The sequence below is a fragment of the Harpia harpyja genome, chromosome 5, assembly GCF_026419915.1.
Source record: "Harpia harpyja isolate bHarHar1 chromosome 5, bHarHar1 primary haplotype, whole genome shotgun sequence".
Taxonomy (NCBI): Eukaryota; Metazoa; Chordata; class Aves; order Accipitriformes; family Accipitridae; genus Harpia; species Harpia harpyja.
Genome location: NC_068944.1, coordinates 68,481,724 through 68,508,103, shown reverse-complemented (window position 1 = coordinate 68,508,103; position 26,380 = coordinate 68,481,724). Strand labels below are relative to the sequence as shown.

At 48.3% G+C, this 26,380-nt stretch overlaps 1 long non-coding RNA gene across 3 annotated transcripts in view; it reads right to left on the bottom strand.

The window, feature by feature from the left end:
• Positions 1–22,525, bottom strand: part of LOC128142414 (uncharacterized) — a 107,809-nt gene extending 85,284 nt beyond the window's left edge. Inside the window, exon 1 of one of the 3 annotated variants that reach the window (XR_008235390.1) lies at positions 22,482–22,525. This is a non-coding gene — a long non-coding RNA (uncharacterized LOC128142414). Of the gene's footprint in view, positions 1–1,945; positions 2,210–22,481 lie in introns of those variants that run through there. The other 2 variants (XR_008235391.1, XR_008235389.1) reach the window with 2 other exon arrangements.
• Positions 22,526–26,380: the final 3,855 nt, after the last annotated feature.

Here is a 26,380-nt window from a genome sequence, read left to right as displayed (position 1 = left end):
TCATTTCTTGTATTCCACTGCCTTCTAACGTAAGGTTTGACTCGGGAGCTGCGAGAGTTTTCATGAGACCGGTGGGTTTGTACCAACCAGGACACCCCCACCTCCCCGCGAGGCTGGGAGGTCTCTCCTTGCACATCTGCTGAGCGGTCCCGTAGGCTCCACAGCGCACACAGAACTTGGGAAACCCTTCAAACTCTCAGCCAAGCGAATGGGAAAGCCCGGCTGTATACAGGCACGGCTGCAGCATGGGCTTTACCTAAGCTGAAACACATCTCATTGCCACTGAGGACACAGGGAACAACTTGAGCACAGGTTCTCCAGCCTCCATAAAGCTTGGGGGCAACCAGCTGGGGAGAAACCTGAAGGCACCCGTGCACGATAAACCACAGGGTACATCCCCTAAAATGCTCCAGCCGCAGCTGCTCAGGAATAACCAGGAGTTTTGCTTTTAATCCAGATCAAGGCAGCATCCAGGTTTACTGTGGAATAGAACAAGCCTGCCTGAGTTTAGACAGGTCTTGCTGTGCACGGCCGGGCTGTCCCAGGCGCTGGCGGCCAGGTGTCAGTCTCTTGGAGGAGCTCCACCTTCAGCAAAAACTCATCTAGCACGAAGCCTCCCCACCCTTCAAGACAAGAAACTACAGCCACCGACAGCGCCAAGCTGCTGAGGATTACTTAACGTTTGGACAACCATTTGCAAGCGAGGAGCCCTGTGAAAGCATGGGGAATTATGCAAATACAAAGCAAAGAGGAAACGTCAGCGTCTTATACAAGTTTGCCCTCATTCTATCAAAGCCTCACAGCGGTAATGTGTTCCCCCCCTGCCCCCCCGGTTAAGCTGCTGGGATCATGTCACCTGCTTTAATGCACTTGTCTTTAGGCTCTTCTGCATGCCAGGACTGCATGAATTTAATTGGTATCTCCATTTTATTTAGATTTAGTATAAAGGGAGGGGATGTTTGCAAAGGGAATCCACTTCTCATTTCAGACCCTTTGCCAGGCTCAGCTGGACTGATATTTATTTAAAACACTACCACCCTCCCTGGCTGCTCATATGCCAGGGGTTGCTATCATCATAGCACCACAGGTCACATCGCTTCAGCAGGCAAGGCTGGCCTAAGCAGGCTGGCCGAGGCAGTGACTGAAGGCAGCAATCAGGCAGGTTGGGGGAGTGATCCTGTGTTAAGGTGCTGGATTTGATTGGGAAAAGGTCTGTCTGCATTCCAGGTCAGCAAAGCAGAGTAAGAGCACTTACTCCAACATCTGCATCGCTACGGGTAATGTGGCCAAAAAAAATAAAGTATTAAATATCAAATCAGTGAAGATTTTGCATACAGGCAAATGCTTTAGTATTTAAAAAATACAAATTTCACTTTAGTATCCAAAGACTTCCCTTCCCCTTAAATCTCACACACAGGGAAAGGAAGAAAATAATCCATATCCAGAGACTTGCAAATTCCCCATCCTCACACCCAAAGGCATATTAGCTCCTTTCTGCAGACAAGAAACCCAGGCATCTCACATTTGCCTTGGCTTGATCCGTACTTAAGATGTGCCAGGAACCAGTAAAATGATGAAAAGAAAATTAAAAGAAAATTCAGAATACACCCACAGCCCCAACCAGTGTAGTTGTGCCGACAAAATGCAATCGATTTAGAAATAGCTCTGTGGAGGCAGTGGGGAAGAAAAACCAGAAAAAAGCCTTTTTTTTTTTTTGCTGAAAAAGCTTATTTTTTTCTGGGAACTGGTTTCGGCTGCCCAGCAGAAGAGCTGTACGCAGCGGCAGGGGAGTGGATAACGTCACCTGCTGTAGGTGACATCTACATTGCCCAAACATGTGTTGTCCCCCCAAAATGCTGCATTCTCTTTTCCTACAGGGAGGAAGCAAATGTTATCAGGGAACTGAAAAATAACCTTACACAAAAGGGAAAAAACCCAAACCAACCTATAAACTTCATGGTGTGGATCACCACTACACCCGAGCCGTTTTAGGTGTAGGAAACCCAAGGGGCAGTGAAACTCAGATCCAGCACCAGGAACTCCGAGCTGCCACTCCTGGACTGGGATGCTACCAGCTTTTCTCTGGGGAGGAACATTTATCCTATCACCAATACCTGTAATAATGAAAAATTAATTAAGGACATTGTAAGGCAAAAAGAACAGTCTCATATCCCAACAAAACACTTTGCTCACTGAAATTTAGATCATCCACACCTCTTTTCAGGATGTGTGCAAGTGGAGCTGTACATACGTGCATTAAATTTTCAATTCTGCATTCTTCAAGCAAAGGAAATACTCAAAAACATTTTTAAACACATACAGAGCCTAGAACAGTAGCTCATATTGATAATATAACATAATTAATGTCACTTAGTTGCTTCATCCAGGAAATTAATCTAATCAGAATAACAAGACAGCCAAAACTTGGCTCCCAAGGCAGAAGCTGCCCTTTCTGGGGGGACCAGCTCTGTCACCCACAACCCTGCAACCACCACGGGCTCCCAGCCACATCTGTGGGGACGTCTGCTGCCTCTTAACGCTGCTGAACAGGACCGGTCCCGGGGCTTGGTTTGATACTCCATCCCTGACCCTACTTCTGTGCAAGAAAAGAGCTAGGGGCAGGTATACTTTATTAAATGAGTGTTGATATTACATATATCTTTTGGGGAGGGAGATCTAATCAAAAGGAATTTAACAGGGCAGGAATCATCATGCAGTCTGAATCTAAAAGCACAATGAGAGCTGACTGACAGAACAAAAAGCCAAAAATCAGATGCCCTGTAAAAATACATAGATTTCAAGTTCCTCGAGGTCTTAGGCTCAGTTAGCTGTAGGAACATCTCCAGGGAGATAACAGCTAGTTCACTTCAGTGTATTTATATTGCCAAGCTGTGGCTGCTGGGTGGCCGTCAGCATATTAAACCCCCCTCGTAAATCATTTTGAGATGCTCGAATCCACTGGGATTTGGGGGGGTTGAGGAGGGGGAGCAGTGCCCGGCCGGCGGCGGGGGCTTTGCAAGGGCTCAGACTTGGCTGGGAGGTGGGGGGATGCCACGCTCGGGTGAGCCATGGAGACGAGGAGGGGGGAGACAGGGCTGCATTCTTCATGGATGAAACAGCAGAGAAAGGGCTCTCGCTGCTTCTCTGCGCATTAGTCAGCACGCAGGAACACACAAAAAAAAACCCAAAGCAAATCCGCTTTGTAGTATTAGGGATTATGACTCAGAGACATTTTTTTTTCCTCCCCCTCGTGATTCATCCTGTGCAGCCTCACAGCACAGATTCAGAGCAGCCTCACCGTTTTGGGATCCCTCTGCCCAAAATCCCACTAAATAAGTGCCCTTTGCAGTCAGCGGTGAAGAATTCAGGTCTGGTTTTTCCCCTGCCGAAGCAGGGGCCAGAGGGGGCAAGCGCTGCACGCCAGGACCACACGCCGGCATGGATGCTCAGCACCGGCAAAGCCAGCACAGCCCCGTGGGAGCCGCGTGACCGACCACGAGTGCAGGCACAGTCCAAAACGGGTGATAAATGGGATGTTATCCATGGCACAGGGGACAGCTGGCTGCAAAGTGCTTCCTGGGAGACGTGGAGAAAAACACCAGGAGGGGGGGGACAACTTCAGAGAGGTGGCAGTCATTTGCCGATGACAAGAAGCATCCCACGGAGCAGCGGCAACTGTCTGGACAGGACCCGGTTCAGCTCCCGGGATGGGTTAGAGTTTTCTGGGAAGGAATCCAGAAGCAGGACGGTGGGGCTACATGGGGTTTCTAGCTAGAGAGACCATCCTCTGCCTCCTCTGCACCTTCTGCACCACTGGTAACGAAGGTTGCCTCGCTGCAGGGAATGAGACCTCCAGAAGCATCCCGTGCAGCCTGCCACCCCACTCACAATTTTTAGAGGAAAAGGAGCTGTAGCTGCAGGACAGGCTGCTGTAGAATAAGGGGAAAAACATTTATTTTGCAGAGGACGTGGCCTGGGCAGCGCCTTCCTGCAGCCCGGACCCCCAGCACAAAGTGATCCGAGCTGGGGTGAACCAAACAAAAAGTCTCCCGGCCCCTTTGCTTTGGGATAATAATAGCAACAGATAAATTCCACATTTCAAACAAGGGGAAGATATTAAACAGAGCCTCTGTAGAGAGATTAGGTGGAATAAGAAAAACAATAAATCCTTATGTCCTTGTACTTGAACCGATTGGCGGGGAAAGCCAGGGAGCGGGGCCTCCTTTCCCCCAGTACCACCACGGTGCCCTGCAAAACCAAGTGCATTGGGGTTCAACAGCTTGCCCAAAGGATGAGGGCTGCAAAACATGGAGTACAGAAGTATCTGAAAGACCTTCCTCTGGGTCCACTCCCAAAATCACTATGTTCCCAGGCTGCCACGCATCTGTGAGGTCCCTGGTTGTGCTACCCCACTCTTCTCAGAAAGACCATGTAAGGGCACCCAAGCAAGCTTGAGATGCCAGGTGAGAAGCACTTCACCTTCTCCAGCACAAGAGGCTGGACAAGCAGGGCATCAATAAAACAGGATGAAGAAGTGGCAGAGAAATTGCTTTCCCTTATAGAGCTGTACAGGGAGAAGTTACAAAAGCATTAACCCTTTTCCAGGCTCCTGCAGGTGGGATTTTTGAGCCTGAAAGCCAGAAACAAACATCAGTAAAGGCAGGAAGAAGAATCAAGGGGGGGAATCTCTTATCTAGATTAATTTTTTTACTTAAGGCTATTTCTGTTCTGTGTGCTCTAGAGGAAGCCACTGACTCAAAGTGCAGTCTTCATCCTTTCCACACACCCTTCTGAAGCTGAAGTTCATATCTCCTTACCCAGCGTGGAGGTACCTCATGCTCCTCCTGCCCTCCTCACCTCCCAGGACCAGACTCTGCACGAGCCAGATATATAGTTTCAGCCAAAAGAATGAATATCAACAATTAAGATTCCACCTAAATACCCTCTTCTTTAAAAAATAGCTTTTAGGTTAATGATTTAAGACAACCAGCTTCAAGACTGAATTTACTGTACGGAGGCCAACCCAAGCTCCACCAATGGATGTTGATGTCCTGCAGGGCACCAGGTAAGCTAACAGACACATGTTCATGTTTAAAACCACACCCTGGAAACAGTGTTTCTGCTGCATGGAAAAAAAAACCTGCTTTAATGGCTTAAGGATCCAGTAAAACTAACTGGTTCAGAGGGTCTCACATCTTCTGCAGAGGGAAGCCTACCCTGTCACAACCAAATTATCAGTTAACATTGCCTTGTTTTGCAATAAAACCCAGCTGCAATATTGCATCATATCGTGGGGAGACAAGCACACCTAACGCCAGGGTTGCTTATGCTTCCAGTTAGCCTTGACAGTAAAATAAACAACATTAATCCGAAAAACATTTGCTGGAAACAGCTCTCAAATGTACTTAAGGGTTTCTAAACCTTACTTCCTTACCCAGATTACCATGTCCCTTATGTAAGTGCTGGTGACACTGCAAGTTAAGTTACCTGTCTAGAAGAAAAGACACCTCACCCTTACACAGCCACAGGTCACCTACACCAAGGGGGAAGGCAGCAGGAGGTACTGACAGAAGGACAAACACTGACTCCAAAAGGACAGGCAACAGCTGGGAGAAGACAGGCAGCAAATAACGAAAGGAGGACAGAAGGTATTTATGAGTGTGAATCACACATTTTCCCAGACGTCTTTCCATTAATGATGAATATCATAATTCCCCTAAATAATGCAAGGAAAATTTGTTTAATCATTTAAAGGCATCATCAATAATAAATACGTCAGCTCCAGATGCTAACCTCACCGTTCCTCCCAGCTCAGGGACTGTTTTAAGGAAAAGACTAAGGTCGCTGTCACTTCTTAATTTTGGAAAGATGCTTCAGTATCAGTCAGGAGAATGAAGTACCTGAGACCGAGGAATGGAAATCCGAGCATGTGCAGACCCTGCACGGTGTAAAAGCTCTTTACACCACGGCTGCCACTCCTGAGCGATAAAGCAGCAATAAAAGTGCAGTTCTTGTTCACTCAGGCAAAGTGTGTACAAGCAGAAGTATGCACCGAGATAGCTAGGGCCAGTTAAGAGAAGAGCCCTGCCCGTCTGCCAGGAGAAGGTCCCCCACCAAGGACCCACGAGGATAAGGAACGGGGCTGCACCGGCGGCAGCACATCCATCACCTGCAGCACAGCAGGCGCGAGGGCGATGCCACGCCTGACGGGTACCCAGCTGCTACGCCAGCACTAAGACCAGCATCTGGATGAGAAGGAGAAAATGATGCATGCCGCCTTTCAATACTGGATTTCTCAGGAATGAAGAGCAAAAGGAGATTTAAGAGGTTTGAGCTGCGTTGATTCAATGCTGCCTGCAAAACCCACCATGCATCCAGGAGCATCCTCTACAGCACCAGAAAATCGGGACAGGTTTCCCAGCTCATCTTGACCTGGGCACCCATCTTGACTCTGAGCCACCCGCCACCTCATCTGCACACAAATCACACCCTCCCCGAGGTGTGGACTGTCTCGACACGATGCTCTGTCCTGACGAAATCATAATCCCAAGGGCCGCTGCTGCCACGGCAGTCCCAGCCACTGAAAACAAAGGCAATGGATAGATAAGCTGTGTGGGACTGGTAGGAAGAGCTATGGGCCCGTTTGGGGATGTTCGACTCACAGTATGGAAGAAGGGAGAGGAAAAAGAGGTCAAAACCCAAAATCATGGGGACACCATGTTTCCAGAATGGCGGCACATTTTCCAGAAAAGCCTTTTCCCTGCAAATACAGGAGGGATTCAGGAAGCAGGGGAATAAATCTGCATAAAACTGGCATAGTTTTGACTTCCAAAGTCACATTCTGCCATCCCCAAAATAAAAGTGGGTTGACTACCAGCAGAGAAGATGGAAACCCAACTGCACAGCACAATCACAAGCATGCAGTGTCTCACAGCGAGGAAACCCAGCCTGCTGCCTCTGCCAATTTTCTATCAGGGGTTGGGGTGGGACAAAACATTTGTGCCACCAAATCATGATTTGCATTGTTTCAGCTTTTCTCTTTTCCCTTCGAGTCACTCTTCCAATTCAGAATCTGTACTATTTTAAGCAACTATGCTAAAAAAACCAGGATTTAATGCCTGTTTGGGCTGCCCATAAAAATCTTTTCCACTGGAACAAAGATTTCAACCTGTGACTCAAAATGAGTTTACAATGGAGGGCTGATTATCAAGAGGACCAGAATATCCTCTTATTAGAAAAATGTTCACTGGGCTTTCCTGAACTTTACACAGTGGTATTAATTCAACGGCTTATTTAGTTGCATGCAGGCGATACCGGTTGTCTTTGACACAGGGAATAAAATATATATATTTTATAATACAGAAAAAGAGCAAGTATGTGTGTGTGAATGTGTGGTATGTGTACCCATACATGCACATACATGCATGCACACACGCATCCTTCTGATTATTGCCAACAAGAGATATGGGAAAGAAAAACACAAAATCACAAAAAACAAAGGTTGGAAAGGATCAAAGGATGCACTCCACCTGCTTGCCTCAAGTAAAACAAGCCTAATTAAGGCACTTTTTTTAAATTATGATTATTTGTCTATTACGGTAGCAAGCATCGTGGGGGAAAATCAGGGCCCTATTTGTATGAGTCCTATGCAAATACTTAAGGCAGTTGGGAAGAGACCTACAGTATGCTACGCTTAGTAACTGATGTAAACCCGTAAGAGTGCCCTATATTCATCTCAGCTTAAACCTACTTTCTTAAAGACTTATTTCTATTGGTACAATATTTATTTGCAGATAACTGATTTTCAAAAGGGGGGGAGGCACACGGGCTGGGCAGCAGCCCAGGCAGAGGCCCCTCCACAGCCCGGGTCTGGGGATGCCCATCCCGGCACCATCCTTAGGAAGCATTTCCCAAGCTCTGCTCGTTTTTTGGGGCTGGATCAGCTCCAACAGCCCCTCATCCCGGGGCGAGCTCTGCCCCAAAGCCTTGCACCGCGAGGGCCGATGGCAGCGGCCTGCCCAGTGCCACCTCCCTGTGCAGGCAGAAACCCTGCCCTTGCTGAGGAAGCATGGAGGTGAAAGCATGCGTAAAAAATGCCCTGCTCCCTGTTACGCAGCAGGGCAGATTAGATTTTAAGGCAACGAGTCATCAGCGATGAGCCTACAAACTTGGCTTTACACATGTCAGAGCAGCATCGTATAATAGAGATGTCTCTCTCAATCCTGCTGACCCGGATCTGAACCAGCACCCACGAAGGAGAAGTTTTGGAAGGCTTCCTAGCCCGTTTTTTAGGTCCTGGAGCCAACAGCTAGTCACAGTTTGATCTCCTGGCAAGCAGAGAGAACATATCCAACAACTACATCCAAGTTTAAAAAAAAAAATTACCTTGGGGAACAGAGCACAGTGTAAAACTCTTATTTACGCATTTTCTGGCTGCATTCATCAGCAGAATTTACTGGAAAAACTGAAAAGCAATCATCATTTTACAAGCATGTTTTGCTTCATGCGGTTCCTGCACCCAGTTTTACATGGAAAACGTCAACAAGGTGACATGAGCCAATTGCCTCCCCAGGCAGCTGCAGCGTGCGTTCCTCTCGCCATGTTGAAAACCCACCTCTCAGTTTATACACTGTGCAGTAATTATTTTGCTAATCACAGGCTGCTCTGCGCTTCTCAACCCAAATTATTATTATTAGAGCTGGCTCAGCTGTAAATGTGCCTGCTTTCCAAACACAGGGTACTCGGCTGAAGAAGAGGAGGGGGGAAGTTTAATCCTTCACTGGTTACAGCGTAAGGCAGTGAATGGCATTCTGGCATGTAATTTCTTTCAGTGGGAAAAATAACATCTTTCAGGAGGTTTTCCATTTTGAGTTAGCACAGAATCACCACAAAAAGAAAAAAAAATACTGGGTAAGGCAACATAACACATACTATGACCTTCTTTCAATTCACCAGCTATATTTATCTCTCAACTGCAGCATAGAAACATATTTCACTTAGAAAAACTTTTAGCTGCTTAAAAGCGACACTCAAGTAGCAAAGGCCACACACTTAGATACTGGGGGGGGAGAAAGAAAAAAGATTTATTTGTTTAGATGCTGTAAGCTAGCTGAAATCTGCCACCTACAACTCATCACCAAGCCCTCCAGAAGGCAGGCATGACTTGGGCACAAGCCAACCTGAGCTTGAAATGTTTTGGTAGAAAACTGCTCATATGATCTGGCTACTTTTTAGCCATCTATTTCACTTTCACCCACTTTTTTTTTTTTTTTTCTGAAACATCTGCCTTTGATCAGCGCCAAGGACAGGATGCTGGCTAAGAAAAAACACGAGCATCTGCCCCAGTATAGCAAGTCTACCATACTTGAGCCCAAAAATGTGGGACCAGCAGCATCGCAAGCCTCACCATCAAACCTGGCACAACCTGCGTGGTGACAGCTCTGCCATCAGCAGACGACTTTTAAAAACAATTTTTCCCAGCTGTCTGCCAGGCTACCTCAGGCACGACTTGCTCCTTATTGTTTCCAAGGCAAGGTCCTCTGCATCCCCCCCAAGTCAACCAGTGTCATTCGGGGTCCCATCCCGAAGGCTGCAGCTACGACAGAAGTTCAGGTGCTATCACTGTGTGCGGTGGACTGACAGCACCAAACTTGTGAGCAGACAAACAGCCCATTGCCGAGCCACACTAAACCAGGGCAAAAAAATCCCATTTGGGCGTGCAAGGGAAATAGGATTGGGCCCGAGTGACTTGAAAATAGCAAAACACCCTAACAATTGGCGCTAAGTGATCCTTGAGTGCAAGGGTCATCAGCAAGATCAAGTTATGAACATGGCCTGAAATAGCCTCTTGTCCAAGGGGGGCTGAGGGGAGGGGGTGGATGGCACAGGACACTGGCACCACTTGTGAAAGCAGACTGCATTGCAGAGGGGGGGGGAAAAAGGAAGGAAAAAAAATGAAGTCATCCTGAATGAAACATGACACTGAGTGTTCACATTTCATTTAAGAAGCCTCACATATTATCATCAGTGACATGAAGGAGAAGGTCTGGAGTTCGGTTTCTGTTTATTCACCTTGATGATATCCCTTAAAATTTTCTGCTCAGGTTACATCTTCCCAAGAACAACAACAACAACAAAAAATCTTTCCATTTACCTGAAGGAAAGCCCCCTCCACAGATCCGCTTGCCTAAAATCGTGCTCAGCAGAGCTCACCCGGCCTGACCTCGGTGGAGCGTGGGCTGGGCACGTTCAGGAATTGCCACCCGTCAAAGAAACCAGTGCCGCAAACCGGGGCTGGGAAGCATCGGCTTTCCAGCATGGGAAATGCAGTGCTGAGTCCTGGGATTTTTTGGGGGGAAAAAAAACCAGCTGTGCAAGCAAAGCCACCCAACCAACTCGCTTGCTGCAAGGCTGATGCAGCCAAGAATAAAATGTCTGCTGTCAAGTGATATCGAGCGTGTTCTTTAGATCGCCAACACCAAAGCGCTTCCTGATTTCAGATCCCTCCGTTTCTCTAATCGGAAGCAGTCGAAACACTCGGCTTTATCATCTACGAGTCAACCACTAAAAGACACTGCACTTCGCAGGGCTCACTGCCTGCACAGAAGTGGGAAGTGCTGTGCTGCACATGCCCCCAACTCCATTTAAAATCCCCCCTGCTCCCAGCGCTGCCTGCCCAATCTCCCCGGGGCAGCATTTTCTTACGGGGATGGGGATTGCTCAAGTCGAGCCATCACCAATGCATGCACAAACCCACCTGCCCAACTGCTCACGCACCCAAAAGCCCTCTGCCATCAGGACCTGGCAGCCCTCGCAGGACCACCACAAACTGGGGCCACATCCCTCTGGAGGGCAGAAACAGGGCTGAAACAAGGTGGAAAAGCCCTGGGCTCGCAGCAAGCCAGAAGGCTACTAAAATTAGGAGCAGAAAGGTAAGAGAGGTAACAGCAGGAATGCAGAGCCTGCGCTTCGAGTGCAGACTGCAACCGCCAAGGAAGGACCATCACCAAGCCTGGGGTACAGGGCAGGAGCACTATGGCCATTAACCCCAATTTTACTCTTAGCCATCAGATCTGAGAAACACCTACTCGGCCACGCCAGCTGCAATCCAGAGCAGGCAAGGGAAGCCAAAACTGTCAGGTCAAGACTCATTTCGACAGAAGGGAAACGAGAGCAGCTCCAACTCCCTTATTCCTTTTTTTCAAGAAATAAGGGGCACAGCTGCAGCCGCTCCTCAGACCGTGAACTCTCGGAGTGTGCAGAGACGCTTACAGGGTGCTTGGCCAACCTGCCCCAGCAAGAGAAAGGAGGAGCCACACAGAAGAGAAATTATAAATCAACTTGGAGCAGAAACAGGTGGACAAGAAGGTAAAGAATGAAAAGCCAGAATAGGAAAGAAAGGGGAAAGAAGGTAAGAAAAAAAGGGAAATATGCCTATGAAAAACACCACAGGCATAAAACTCAAACGTGAAGTGGAACAGAAAAAGAGAAGTGGAGGGAAACTGGGAGGAGGAAGCAAAGTTAGAGCTAAACAGGCAATGATGCCTTCACACATATGTTTGTACATATATAAAAATACATATAAAAGTTACTTGGACATAGATAGATAGATATATACACACACAAGTAGAAAAACTGGGCCATGCTTTTATCCACATTGCCCTGAATAAAAGCAAAGACTTCACCCCTGGCCACTGGCTCTGACAGGTCAGCACAGTTTTCACCTGCACAGGGATGCTTCTGTACATTTCTTGTAAGGAGCTGGCTCCCACGTTTACTGCTATTCAGAGCTAAAAACAACACAGAAGCCATGTAAGAAAATTCACACTACAGCAGCACATTTATGGCCATCACATCTCCACCGTGTGCACAGATAGCCACAGATCCCCAGGAAGAATATCAGTGCTATTAGTTATTGGCATTACATATAGCACCACCAGGAGCTTGAGACACCAAATATGTCTGTGCTGGACATTACATAAACACAGAATAGAAAGGCCAGTCTCTGTCCCAGAGACCCAATGACCCAGGGTAAAACCAAGATATAGATAGAAAGTACAAACAAATAAGGCAGGCTGACCAAAGTGGAGCAAAAGACATTCCAAAGGAGATACCATCATCCCACCACCCATGGCAATCCTGGATGGGCACATCTAACAATCCTGCTTTAGACAGGAAGCCGGGAAGGGGTCAACCACAACAGAGCACAAGCGGAGACCCACCCATTCCCTGTTCTCCGAAATCCCACTTAAACCACTAATGGTGGTTTAAGATCCCCCATTACAGAAACAACCAGTAGTAAGTAGTAACCCACATCAGAACCACCACATCCATCAAACCATGCAGAGAACAACCCCTAACTAACGTGGCCACAATGTCCATCATGATCTTGACTTCACAGTTCCTCTGCTGACTGCTGGTTTGTTTAAATATCACGTTTTGGGACATACAAAACAGATGGGGACCAAGAGTTTTACATGAATTAACTTCGAATCTATGAGCCCAACCACAGGGTGATAAAGGAGGCAATGTAATTTAAAAAAACAATAATTTAACATTTAACACGTCTGCTAGATAAAACAGCTTGCTTTGACCTGTTAATATGACAGGGTGTTACAAACCAGTCTAGTGTCTGCAGAAAATTCCTGGTAATAAACCCTAGTTTGAACGGGGTAAAGAGAGGAAACAGAGGGCAGAGTTAAGGATGTCTGGGCACGTACCTCAATCTTGCTATTTCCTAACTTTTTTTGTATTCTGAAAAGGCTCAAATCACTGCAGGTAACTGGAATTACAGTCAAATGTATTCTCCTCGACACTCAGTTTAAACAGTGCAGTCGTCACCAGACTACCTTTTGGGTACTGTATTAAGCGATGAACTAACATCTGATACATGTTGTTTCTCCTCTTTCCTCCAACCCAGCCGTGGAGGGTCTTGTTTTGTTTGTGTGTTCCTTAACTGCCTTTAAACATCATACAAAATGTTGCTATATATTTAGAAAAAGGACCTTCAGTTGAACGTACCTTGCATGCACTTGGAGCAGAGTACGATGAGGTTTGTGGTGGTCCTTATCTCCTGGGGTTGCCCAGTCCATGTGAAACTGGATGCTTAGAGAGCAGAGCTTCATTCCCCTGCAGAAAGCTCCTAAGGTCTTTGGCACAAAGCTTTAAGCAGTCTTTCTGCTACCTGAGGCAATACAGGGCGCACCCTAACAAGAGAACAAAAGACCTCAAAACTTCGTATTTCCAACAGAAGCCAGCACAGAAAGACATCGCAAGCTGCCCATGCAGCGGCGGAGATGGGCTGCAGCTTTCTGGACTGGCTGGAGCTTCCTTCACTTGCAGGCTCCCTACACATGTATGTCATTGCTGTTGTCAAGCCAAGATGCAATGACAGACCAAGACCAGGACTCTCTCCAGGAAGATGGGGCTGCACCTCCTAATCAGCCAAAGATGACAGAAACACCAGAAGAAGAGCTAGAGAAGAGCTTATCACCAGAAGAAATCCAACAGAGCTCCTAACCCACCAACTCAACTGACCGGCTGTGGACAGGTACCATCAGCCAGCAGAGCCAGCATGGCAGAGGCAGACTTTTCAACCCCTTCCTCATGCTCTTCTGCACTGCTGGAGCTGAGAGAGCTGTTCCTCACCAGGGAGCCCACAACGTCCAAGAACTCGGCTCCCTGGCAGCAGCTGGGTGCAAAAAGGTTAAACAGAGCTATGGATCATCTTCACGGTGGTCACCTGAGCCTGGCCGGGTCACCTACTGCAAGGCCATCTGGGGCTCCAAGTGTGAAGATTGGTGGGAGGAGGCCATCTCATCGCTTCTCCTGTGGTACCAGTCACCCCAAAGGGCTCAGACGCGACTTCAAGCTCCTTCTTCTGGAGCCACCGTGGCCTGCCACCGTGGAAGGAGGTCAGGAGCCTCTCCGGGCAGAGCCGCTCTGCCAGCCAAGCCTCCAGCGAAACCGCAGCTGCATGAGCTCAGCCTTAACACTTGCCAGCTTCTAAAGGGCATCGAAATCCCTTAATATCTTCAAATGAAATATTAATGTTATAAACAGTTATTTCATGGGTCTACAGGCTTTTGTCACGCCTCAGGGAGGCCTTAAACAGATTTTGCCCAGACTTCAAGACTTTCTAGAAAGCATGGCTCCCAAGATCCCACATGCCAGCCCCAACCCTGACGGTATCTCATAGCTTCATGAGCTTCAGCTGCCTTTCTGCTGCCACAGTGGAGGCAACAGCATTTTTACCTGCTCAGCATCCAGATTTTCTAAGCAGAACAAGATACAGGTGTTTGTCACTATGAATATTAGCACTCCTAATATTATTAGAAGGAGGTGAAATGCATCAGCAAGACCAACTGAAAGCTCTTCCAGTCACGGTGGATCAGCACAAGTGACTGCAGGTTGTTTAATCCCTCCCATACCACCTTGTTCCATGAGGCAGTGTTAGCAGTTAATTAACAGATGGATGTACAGAACTGAAATCCTATTTGTTGTAATTTGTCTCACAAAAGTACCCAAGAAAAATACTCACTAAAGTTACCAAAAACATCCTGCAAAATAAGGTCTTTGCTAAAAGTCTCTTAGATGATCAAGATTTACAAGGAAGACAGGGACACCGGGTACCAAGAGCGGTGTACAGGGATTACCACCAGGCAATATAATGTTATGCCTGATGCTAATGGACATCTTGAGTTCTGAACAGGCTACAACCTGTCTCAAAGATAGCTATACCCAAGTTACCACCCAGTAATCTGTAAATTGTACTTGATACACTTATCTTTAAAATTAAAATTCTAAAATTACCGCAAACCTCCCTTCCCCTTCTCCTCCTCCATATGAAGAATGGCCATCGACGGTGCTATGGAAGATGAAAAGCCAGTACTCACTCACTTAGCTAGGAGCTAAGGAAAGTCTTATTTCCAGACCTTCAACACTTGCACTTGCAACATAGAGCTACTTGGTGCAAAGTTTTCAAAAGCTTTTTTCCTGTCTAGTTGTGTTGGTTGCAGCCACCAGACCTCCCCCTCAAAGACGGCAGCCTACGGAAGTCACCATTGCCATTTCCGACCATGTCAAGCAGAAGTACAGAACCTCAACCATTTCTCTGACGCTCTGAGGGTCCACCTGATATCAGGGCTCTACCGTCCTACACTGTGAGCAACTGTACGAAAGGCAGCATCTTCTCTGACATGTTCACAGATGAAAGAGGCAAGCAGAAGAGTGGAAGGGGAAGGAGAAGAAATGGCTTGCCAAGGGCAGAGCCCCCAAATCCTACCCACAGCCGAGCACTGGGAACCCCATCATCTCTCCAAGCCACTTGTAACAAGCAGGACTGGTGGGTCTTAATACTAACTACCCAAGATAAGGAAAACATTTCAAGATGAACTTCTCACTGCTTCAGCGTCTTGGACTGCAAAGAGCAGCATCTTCCTTCCCCTCTGAACCTGCTCATCTCAATCACATTTATTTACTCATCTTGTGCATTCATGAAACCAGGGCCTCCTTCCATCTTGTTCCACAAATGGAGACTTGAAGCTCAGCTTTTGAATTTTTCCTCAGCTACCACAGAAACAGAAGTGCTAGTGGGAAGAACCCTCTGGGGTCTCCAGTCCAACCTCCCAGCTCGTAAACAAGGCTGATTATTTTTCTCCGTAACATCAAACACACGTACTTTTTTGTTAGTGTTTTCATATAATCTAATAGCAGCCTTTTTAACATTTAAGAAAAATGTAAAGCTTTGCCCACCCCACCCCCAAAAGCAAACCAAAAAGCACCAAAGCCAGATGTGAGATACCTGTAAATCAAGATCCAGCAATTCACATAGCAAACACAATCATCTAAAACCCGTGAGCAGCATCTCAATTGCCTGTGACGCAGCACGAAGCTTTTGGCCTTTGCTCCCCCCCATGATCATTTCTGGGAAAGTGTATTTCAGACTTTCCTACTCTTATGAAGGAGGAAAAAACAATAAACAACCCATTTTTATTTAAATAGGGCTGGAAACATTACTAAATCTTTCCAAAAGGATGTATGGTAGCTTTTTGCTCTGAGTGCTAAATTACAGGTCATTGCACTGATAGGTGTGACTACCTATTTACAACATCAGCTGAAGCATAAAAGGGTTTTGGTACACAACGTCTAGAGACTGCTATAGCATGACTACATTAATGTATAATAAACGTTACATCTGCAACACAGCTAATATAATAATAATGATAGTGATAATGATGAGGAGGAGGACAATAATAATAATAATAATAATAATAATAATAATAATGGTGTTATCAAATTTTAATATTAGCAAAGACAGACCCATGCTAGACCTTTTTCCATGCAGAGGAAATGTAACGTAAAGGGTTTAAGCACAGCCTGGGCTTTGGCCATTCCTGCACATCCCACACGCTAAGGCATCAGCCCACGGCTGCTGTTTCCACCACGTAAACCAGCACACAGAACATCATGTGTATGTCAGCGCTGCACCACTGCCGGGGACAGCAATACCCGATCCGACACCAAGCTACAAGGACACGGCACCTGGCTGAAAGCTGCCCAGGAAAAGCCACCTTTCCTAAACCTACACAGGCAGTAACGCTCTAGCCTCTTGCACCACTCGTTCCTTGCACAGCCTGCAAGCCCCTTCCACTTGTGCATTCAGGGCTCACTCCCTACGTGGGGCAGGGAACTGCGCAAGGTAATGCAATGCATTTTATTTTAGCTGGGGTTTTGCTCAGCTGACATTTTGAAGAAGAGATGGTTGCAATATGGTCAAATCTAGGCCTCAAAATACAAAGTGTTAACCAAGAATGACAGGTTGTTGCTTTTTTTAAAAAAAAATACTCCAAAGTTGGATTTTTCTTCTCCTAAGTTACTGGCAATAGCTCCCCAACCCCAGCTGAGATTTATACAGGACCTCACAGGATGCTGCCCCTGCAGCACTGATGAAAAGATCAAAAGTTTTAGTTCTCCTGACTCGGAGGAAAAAAGCGAGGCAAGGAATCTCTTAAATCCAGCTGTTGGGATTTCAGGAAAGGCACAAAATGTCCTGAGACCAAAGGCAAGCAGTACATAAGCATGCAGCAGAGGGGCTGGCCCGTACCTGCTTCTGGATGACTTTGAACCTGTAGGGTTTGCTACCTTGCAGAAATCCCCTGATGCAGAAGAGCTTGCAGCAGTACTAATGCAATGGCTTCTACCAGTGCAAGGAATCAGGATGCTGCATCCACACCAAAGGCGTTACTGGCATGACGTACCCTTAACTGGCTCAACTCCACCAGTAAAGCTAAAGTGCAGACCAGGCGTCCAACCAGCAGTTATCCAGGGAAGCCAGGCAGCACAGAAAGGACATTCAGAGAAAAGTCAGGGAGAAGTGGACTGGACTGTATGTACCAGCTAGATGGAAGGAAGATGATGGTGGGTGGTGAGGAGGACTGGACCAGAGTTTTCCACCCTAAAATCCCTGCACTGGCCTGCTTCAGAGCCTGGGGGTTCCCAGCACAACCCGCATTGTGCTGAGGGCCTCCACAAGCTGCTTAATAAACTACGTGATGGGATGTTATTTCCCTCCCACCCACCTCTGCTCTCCACTTGCCCCTAAGGAAGCAGCCTACAGCTCCAGGCACTGCTCTTGCGGTAGGGACCTCCTCTCCCCAAAACAGGGAGAACCTTTTGGGGCTTCCTTTAGGCTTCTCTGCCATTCACTCCTACCCCCAGGAGAGGAGCTGGGTCCCATGCCTGGACAAGCCTCCAGCCTGTAGGTGAGAACCCAGGTGATATCATCCCCTCCCCTCGGGAAGCTCTCAAAGTCTTGCAGCTCTTGGCCACACACACGTTTTGGTATTGGGTATTCCTGACCGAGGCATGGAAAAGAGGTGACAAAGCTGTCTTCCGAAATATCTCATGGCAATGACACTCTCCCGTGCAAACGCACAGTCCTTACAGGGCTTTGGGCTGCTATTTCTCGCCAGGATGCTCTGCACACCCCAGCTCAGCTCAGCTCAGCTCAGCCCACTCTCCAGCAGCGCAGGTTGGCTCCCAACGCCCACAGAACCCAACCTCATGGGGGGGGGCATGGTCAAACCTCCCCTCTCCCATCAAGGGACTTTCTAATGAGCTAATTTGCAGGAACTTACCCAATAATTTTTATACAAAACTTCTACCGATTTTTCCGACTCAGGTTTTAAGGCAGCAATGACAGAGAGAGAATCTGCCCCTTCTCTTGGCAATTTGTTCCAGTGGCTAATCACCCTTGCCATTACAGACGTGTGCCATAATTTCTAATTTGAATTATCTGCCAGGCACTGGTTCTAGCTCTGCCTGTCACTGCTGCATTCGAGAGCCCTTTGCTGCCTGATGTACTATACCAGCAGCAATTCACGGATCATTTTCCCTTCGAGGCAATGGGGGATGCAACCATAGTACCTGCGGACAAATATAAAATATCAATAGCAGTGAAGATGTGACAGCACAGGCATCGGAGTGGGTGGGACAAACCTGCCTGGAAACCCTGGGTGATACTCAACCAGCCCCTGATTTGCAGGATACAGCTCCACATCGATATTCACATTCGGACCTTGAATTCACATAAAGAATGAAACCACCCCAGGATGCATTAAAAGGCATTTAGATCATACAGATCTGGATGCTTGCAAACCATCCAGACCACTCCATATGCCGGGCCCGGCCCTGTGTTTGTGTCACCCTGCAGACTGCTGTCCTCAGCTGAGGGGAGTTGACGCACCAGGTAACCATCTCACTACTTCTCATCTGTTAGCCTTGGAGTGACGGGGAAAAAGCACCACCAGCAAGCCCCGTCCTAAACAACCTCTGGCGTTTGCCAGAGAGAGAACTGAGGAAAGACTCAGGAATGCTGCTTTATCACAACACTGACAACTCCAAAAAATGCTGTCCTCCGCTGAGCTGTACCAACAAGGGAAGCAAACAGCAGGCACTGCATCTCCAGGTATAAATAAACCATGTGCCGACGTACAGCGGTATTGCTTGCCAGGGCACTAAACACTTTGCTACATAAGAAGACAGACCCGCTTAGGAACAGATCCAGCTGTGATGAGGGAAAACATGCCCCATACGCAGTGCTAATGCGTCCAAGAGACGGATTATGTCTTTATTCCCTCCTCACTCTTCATAAATCTCACCAGGAACTGTGCAGATGTTCAGTACTAAAGATACCAGCCAGCGAGGAGACAGAAAATAACACACCGTGCTTCAAAATAAGATCTGTATCACCTTGCTGCAAACAGGCAAAAGCTTCCTGACCAGGTATGCATCTTCCTCTCCACTAGTTCAGTCTGCAGCTCTGCACCCTTCTTGGCTCACAAAGCAAGACCTCAAACCACGCCGCCGTCCCCTCGGCCAGCAGCGGGGGGTCGGGGCAACGTGCCCACCACCTCGGCCTCTCCAGCAGTAATGCACTGAGAAGATCAGCACAGAAGCTCCACTGAGGCTCTGACGGACCCACATGCATTGCTTAACTGATGGGTATACAGCTGCAGTGCACTGCTCCAAGCCACAGTGCACTGCACCACAGGTACCTAACATCAGCCTTTGCTAAATTCATGTACTGGGAGCAAAATACAAATCCCCAGCATTCCCGCAAGCAGCAGAAACACCTCCCAGGTCACAAAAACCAGCATTTCCCCTTCCCATGGCCTGCCAGCGCTATTGTCTGCACAGAGTAATGGGGGAAAAAAAAAAATATGTTTTTTTATTACGATGTCATACTTGTAAGCCCTACCTTGCAATTCCTAGTAGAGCCGCACCAGCATAATGACAGAAAAAGCCTGAAGAAAGAGGCCTGTAGAAAAACAGTGATACTGTAATAAGCCACTGAACATCTTCAGCCGTGAAAGGTGACAAACGAACAGAAGATGCACCGATATCTTAAAAGTATGCAGATATACAATTATTTTTCCCTAGCCTTGCTCCACAACATCGGCACTATGGGTCGCTTCTCCTGCCAGTAATTCCTCGTATGAAAGTTAAGAGAAATATATACAGCCAGGAAGCATAAGATGTCTTTGTAAAGCATTCTGATTAAAAACAGGAAGATACGGTTCAAATCTTGCAAAGAAGTAAGCATAAGCTCCAATTTTAGCAGATAAAGTTCTTAATTAAACCAAAATCTATGCTTTGGTTCAGCAGGGGCACAGAGAGATAACACCACGACTGCAGAGCTGCACAAACACGCTGCGCTGTCAGAAGACACAACTCACCATCATCTCTGAAAGCTGTGAGCTCCTACCAAAGTTATATTCCAAGCATGCACGTTCACCCAGGGAGCCAATATTCCATTTTACCAACTAATTGAAACACACGAGTCGTTTCTGCAACAGATGGGCCTTTCAACGGCAGCAGGCCTAAACCCTTCCTTATTTTTGCTATTGCAGAATTGCTCTGATGTTGCGTGGACAGCAGCGTGCAGATGCAAACGATGTAAAATCCTTCGGGCCTTGCCGAGGCAGAGAGCTGGCACTGCTCTCACTGTCCCCATGCAGTCAGACCGGCACAGCCTCTCTCCCAGGGATGCTAGACGTATAGATGTACAGTATATTTTACTCCTAACAGGTACAGAGGCATTCCCATTGGCTGACAAACTGCACCTGTACAACTAATTACCTTAACATAACATCACTTCAGATACACAAAGGCACGGCCAGATCATCAGAATTGTAACAACGCTAAGCTAGCTGTAAGCCAGACCCATGACTTAATATTATGAGAGATAGGAGAGAGAAAAAAAAAGTTAGAGGTGCAAAGTATATATAAGATCACTTGAAACTCCCTGGGGTGTGAACCGGCACTTATCAGAGATAGGCAGCACCTAGCACAAAAGAGCATCTGACTGGTCCCCGTGCTTGGAAAATATACATATTTATTAAATAATTTTAAAATCACAGTAGGCAGGAAACGGGATGTTTATGAGACACGACTAAGTATCAGCCTGTATCCTTACTTCTTACAGCGATGTCAACACTTCAGAGCTAGGTTTTTTTAATATCCTCATATTTTACAACAACATTTATAAGTGGTCTTAGGATAGTCCGGACCAGTTGGCACAAAATGACATTAGCGAGATTGTATTTCTGTTCGATGAAGAAATAAATACTCCCATTTCATAGAGCCGTAACGTGTACCTAATATCTTGTGTTCTTTGTATATAGCAATGGCTAACATACTCTAATATACCCCCGGAAAAGCCCTTTTGTTCCCAACCAATGACTTGCTTAAAGTGTATTTTTCAGCGTGTTGGTAAAAAGGAACTAGCGCGAGGTTCACGACTCACTGTGTCTGACCATATACGTGGACAGGCGAACATGTCTAAACTTGTCAACGTGAATGGGATTAAAAAGATCTCGCTGAAGGCCTCCAGCATCTCTCAGATACAGTTATTGGTTCTGCTGGGATTTCTCCGCACGGCATTTTAAGACGCAGCAACCAAGAGTTTAATAGATGGAGACCGAAGTCCTAAAGCGCCCTGTCAATGAAAACATTTCGATATTATTTACATATAAAAATAAAACGCGGCCTATTGAAGCCGCGCTTGAAGGAAATCCACAGCTTTTTAAGGAAAAGGCGGCCTAAAAAACCCCTTCGCAGAAACGGTCCCTGGAGCCTCCGCAGAATCTCCCCCCGTCCTCTCCTCAGGCCCCCGTGCCGCCCAGCGTAAAACGAGGCGGCCCACGCCAACGGCGGCCCGAGCCCAACAGTTCGGCTCCGCGGATTAAAAGCGCGATTCACCCCGCAAACGCGCGCAGGCAGCGGCGGCCGCCGGCCGGCTCCGCGCTCCCCTCCGCGCCCCGCCCGCCGCACCGCGCGCAACCTCCGCGCCGCTCGTAGGCGGCGCAAACCAACAGCCCCCCCCCCCCGCCCCGGGGACCCCGCCGTCACCTCCCGGCCCCGCGTTTCTCCCCCAGGCCTACGAAAAGGAGGAGCGGGTGGGCATCCATTTCCCCCTCTCCCCCGCCCCCGGGGCCGGAGGAGCCGCCGAGGCGGGCCGGGGGATGGGCAGGGCGAGCCGTGTCATTTCGGAGCGAAGCTGGACCCCCCGACGCCGCCGGCCCTTATCGCGGCCATTTATTTAGGCTGGAAGGCATCCCCAGCCCTTCGCCTCCCCGTCCGTACGGATTTCGGTTCGCCAGTGACTATTTTTAGCCCACCGTCGAGCCGGCGCTCTTAAATAAAAAAATAAATAAATAAAATGAAACGCAATCCCCAGCCCCCCCCCCCCATCTGCACGAGCCCCCGCGCCCAAGCTGCAAACTCCGCCGCGACCTGCAAGCCCCACCGCGGAGACGCAAATAATAAAGCAAAGGGATGAGGAGGGGGGAAAAAAAAAAAAAAAAAGAAAAAAAGAATTGAAAAAAAAAAAAAACCCAAACCAAAACACCCCAAACATGCAAACCACCTCCCCTCACCCCACCGCCGTTTGCTGCTGCGGCTGCAGCCCCGGTACTCACCGCGCTCCCCCTCCCCGGGAAGGGGGCCGGGGCCGGGGCCGAGGCAGGGCCGGGCGGCGCGGAGGAGCGCGGAGCGGCGCGGAGCGGCGCGGGCCCCGCTGCCCATGTGCTCGCCCGAGCACGCGCTCGCCTCAATGGAACGTTGTGCTGGCGAGCGGCTCTGTGACGTCACCGCCCCCCGCCGCCGGCGGCCGCAGCCCCGGGGCAGCGCGCAGCGCCCGCCCCCGCGCTCCTGCCCCGCGGAGCCCCGCGGAGCGCACGCACACTCGCGCACGCACGCACCGCGCCTCGGCCCACCCCAAAATTTAAACAAAAAATTTAAAAAAATAATAATAATAATAATAAAACGGCGAGCGCGGCGGTGGCGCTCCGCAGGTGCGGGGGCAGCCGGCGCTGAGGCGCGCAGCGGGCGCGGGGAGGCTGCGGGCCCTCGTCCCGTGCGGGATGGCTCGCTCGGACCGGCACACGCCGCGGGAGAACGGGATCAGCTTCAGCATAAGCGACTGGGAAGGATGGGAGCCTTCCCTGCTGCTCTTCTGCTGGTTTTCACCTTAAGAGGTGCCGTCGGTCCCGTTTCTCCCGGGGTCCGCGAGTTTGCTTGCTAATGGAATCACAGATTTCAACAAATAATATCCCACCCTCCCCGAGTGCAAGTGCTGAAAGGTCACGGATGTCTCCAAGTCAGCACGGGAGAGAAGGATACGAGCATCCCACAGGCAAGTGGAGAAAGTAGCTTTGCAGTCCTCTAAGTACTGGAAGAAACGACATCAAAAATACAGAACAGGCTGCAGACTGGTGAAACAGTAAAACAAAAGCAAATCTCCAGTATATGGGCAAAATGAGCTTTATTTTCCTTTTCTTTTTTTTTTTTCTCAACAAACTAAGAAAAATTGAAATGTATCCTCCTCGATTCCAGGCTGGAACTGAAACAAAGCAGAAGCTTCAATGCCACGTGATTATTTTTTTTCCCCATACTGTTTTTGCTCTGTCCAGGAGGGAACCTAAAACCTTGCTGTGCCGGCACCTTTGCAACGACACGGGAGCTGCAGTCAGTCTTTCCTGCAGCGTGCACAACCCGAGAGTACCTGTTAGCACCAGCATGGGCTGTGGTGCCCAGTCTGGGAGCTGCCCCTGCCACATAAGGCTAATCAGCCTCTGCACAGAGCGAGTCCTATATCCAGCACGGGGACATTTTCATGTGGATAGCACATGCTGTTTCATTTAATTAGTAAATATGCTCCCGACTCCCCTACAATGCTTTGAATAGTGCAATAAAAAGCTGATCTGCAAGAACAACCCAGTCATTACATGAGAAGCAAATGCTAGTGCAAAAGGTACAAAATTATGGCACAAAATGTGGCTTTATTCAAACTACAATTCTGTGGTCCTGCAGTTTAAGCGAGATACGACACTGGCTTGGAAAAAGAGGCTTTGCATGCTCACAGCAAGAGAGATGAGAGCCCTCCTGATCAAGCAGATTGAAGGTCTTTGTGCCATACCCTTCAGCAACCTGCTGCAGCAGAAGAGGGGTGGAGGAGATCCCTTTGGGCCGTCCGTACTCTTACAGCTGGCCGGAGACCAAGTCCTACATAAATGACCTCCTGAGGTCAGTGAACGCAGGAGAAGGACCAAAATCTGCGGTTACTCCTGCGACCAAAAGATCATTTGCCAGCTGAAAAGAGCCCGAGTGCTGGAGCAGCCTGACACACTTTTTTCTGCAAGCCCATTCCCGCTCCAGAGATTGGGAGAAGCGGTGGCATAAAGCTATTACTCTGGCTTCGCATGGGTATTGCCCTTAAATGGGGCCCTGCTGGCTCCTTCACAACTCCTGGCTGCCAGAGCAGGAGAGAAATATGTATCAAATAGCACTGAAAATTGAGTTTTCATTCCTCTCTCCCTAGGACTCCCTTCCTTCCTCGGCAAAACACACACAGAATCTGCTATTAAACATCAGCTCAAATTAATACTGGTTTTCCTGACGCCACAGGCTTGCCTATGTGTTGCCAGCACTGGCAGCACGGCCGTGAACACAGCTCTGTGCACCGTGATGAGACACAGGTCTCTCCACGTACAATTCCTGGCGTGACAAAGCCAGGAAAACATCGTGAAAAAGAGAGTTGAAGGCTTTTGCCTGCCTGTTTATGCACAGAGAAGTCACACCACAATCACACAAGCTTATCCAGATGCTGCTCCAGGAGGGACCTCTGCAACCTGTGGCAGAAGGACGTGCTGCTCCCATCCACCGCGAGGCAGCCCCAGGGTTTGGAAGTCAGGCTCCAGACCCCATAAAAATGTACAAACCATCCTTTATGCTGTACCCCTTTCTGGGGAGGCTGGCAAGGGGATGGCAGGTGACCACCAAGCATTTCCCCCAGCGATGGCATGTCTGGAGCCTCAGCAGTCACGGGGGGACCAGTCGTTTCCATCACACCCAGGGTCTCTCATTGCAGGAGGTAATACAAAGATTCTCTTTCCACAGGCATGTAGAATATGTCTTGTGTTTGTATTGCTCAGTCCTGCAGCCTTTCTAGTGGTTGTACTCTAAAAATCAGCTACTATTACGACCTAAATATACTCAGTCCATGTCAATAAAGCGCTTGAGCTTAATCATCTTTACGACAGCTTAGCACACTTGCAGAAGGCAATTGCATTGCTCTAAGTTCACCCCTGCAAGTTAAACACAGCAAAGTCAAGGCCAAATGATGCAGCGTGCTCTTTCGAGGCCAGAAGAAGATTTGAGGCAAAGATCAGGGGTCAGGCTGCAGCAAGGCTGTGCCAGCTGAAGGCTTTTGCCCTCCAGTGCTCTGCTATTGCTTCTCTGTCTATGGCCCCACCAGCTTTGCCGGCTGCAGGGATCACATGAGTGCTTCTTAATCCATGTCAGGCAAAGCTGGCCAAGTTAAGTGAAGCGCCAGTGGAGCCAACAAGAGCTGTGACGTGCTCCTGGCGGTTAGCACAGCACGGAGGTGACAGCCTCCAGCTGGTGACCAAAGGCAGCTGGAGAGTGAAGTGTCCTCAGCCAGGGCAGGTAGACGCAGCGGAGGCTGGAGCAAACCGCCACACGTGCCCCCCAAACATGGGTCACGGAGACACACAGCAGAAAAAACAGCTGAGAATGTGTAATCACAGCAGTAATTACACCTTCCCTCATCCAGGGATTAAGCTTTTTCCAGGTTAACTCTGGAACCATCCAAAAACCTAAGTCATGTCAGACGCTCAGAAGAAAGGGCTGGGTCGTTGCATCTGCTCCTCTCCTAGTAAAAGCCATCATTTCACATCAGCCTGCTCTTAAAGGCATCAAGTTGAGCATCAGTGTCTTGTCCTCACTTCACCTTCTTGGATATTATCTTGGAACTTTTCTCCTCTGAAGGTTAGAAACCGCCTAATTTCCATCCTGAATGTATTCAAAGCCTGTGTACACCCATTTGTTCTGCAGCAGGTGTTATGATTTGACACAACAGGTTCTTCTCCTGATCCTTACACATACCTCCCTGCTCATTTACCAATATCAAGTTCATTCCGTGATAAAATAATGGTACAAGGCAATGGTGTTTATCATAATTTACTTCTACTCCCCACTCTTAAGTATTTGTATTAATCTAAAGAAAATGCATCCCTGTCCCCAAACAGTGACCCCTCTCTAGGTGATGGTGACTCACCTGTGATTTTCTTAAGAGCCAGGAGTGGGTGGCAATAATAGAGCAGAAGCAAAGACTGGAAATTTTCTGAAGCTGCTGGAAAGACTTCCACTGCCTTCCATGTGCTCTTGGTGTTGAATGTAAGACGAAGAATAGAGAGCAGGAAGGTGTTAGAGTAGTATGGTGGCTACTCAGGTGTATAAGAAGTATCCCCATCTGGAGTTGTGGGAGCAGATTACACCATCATCATTGCCAGTTCCA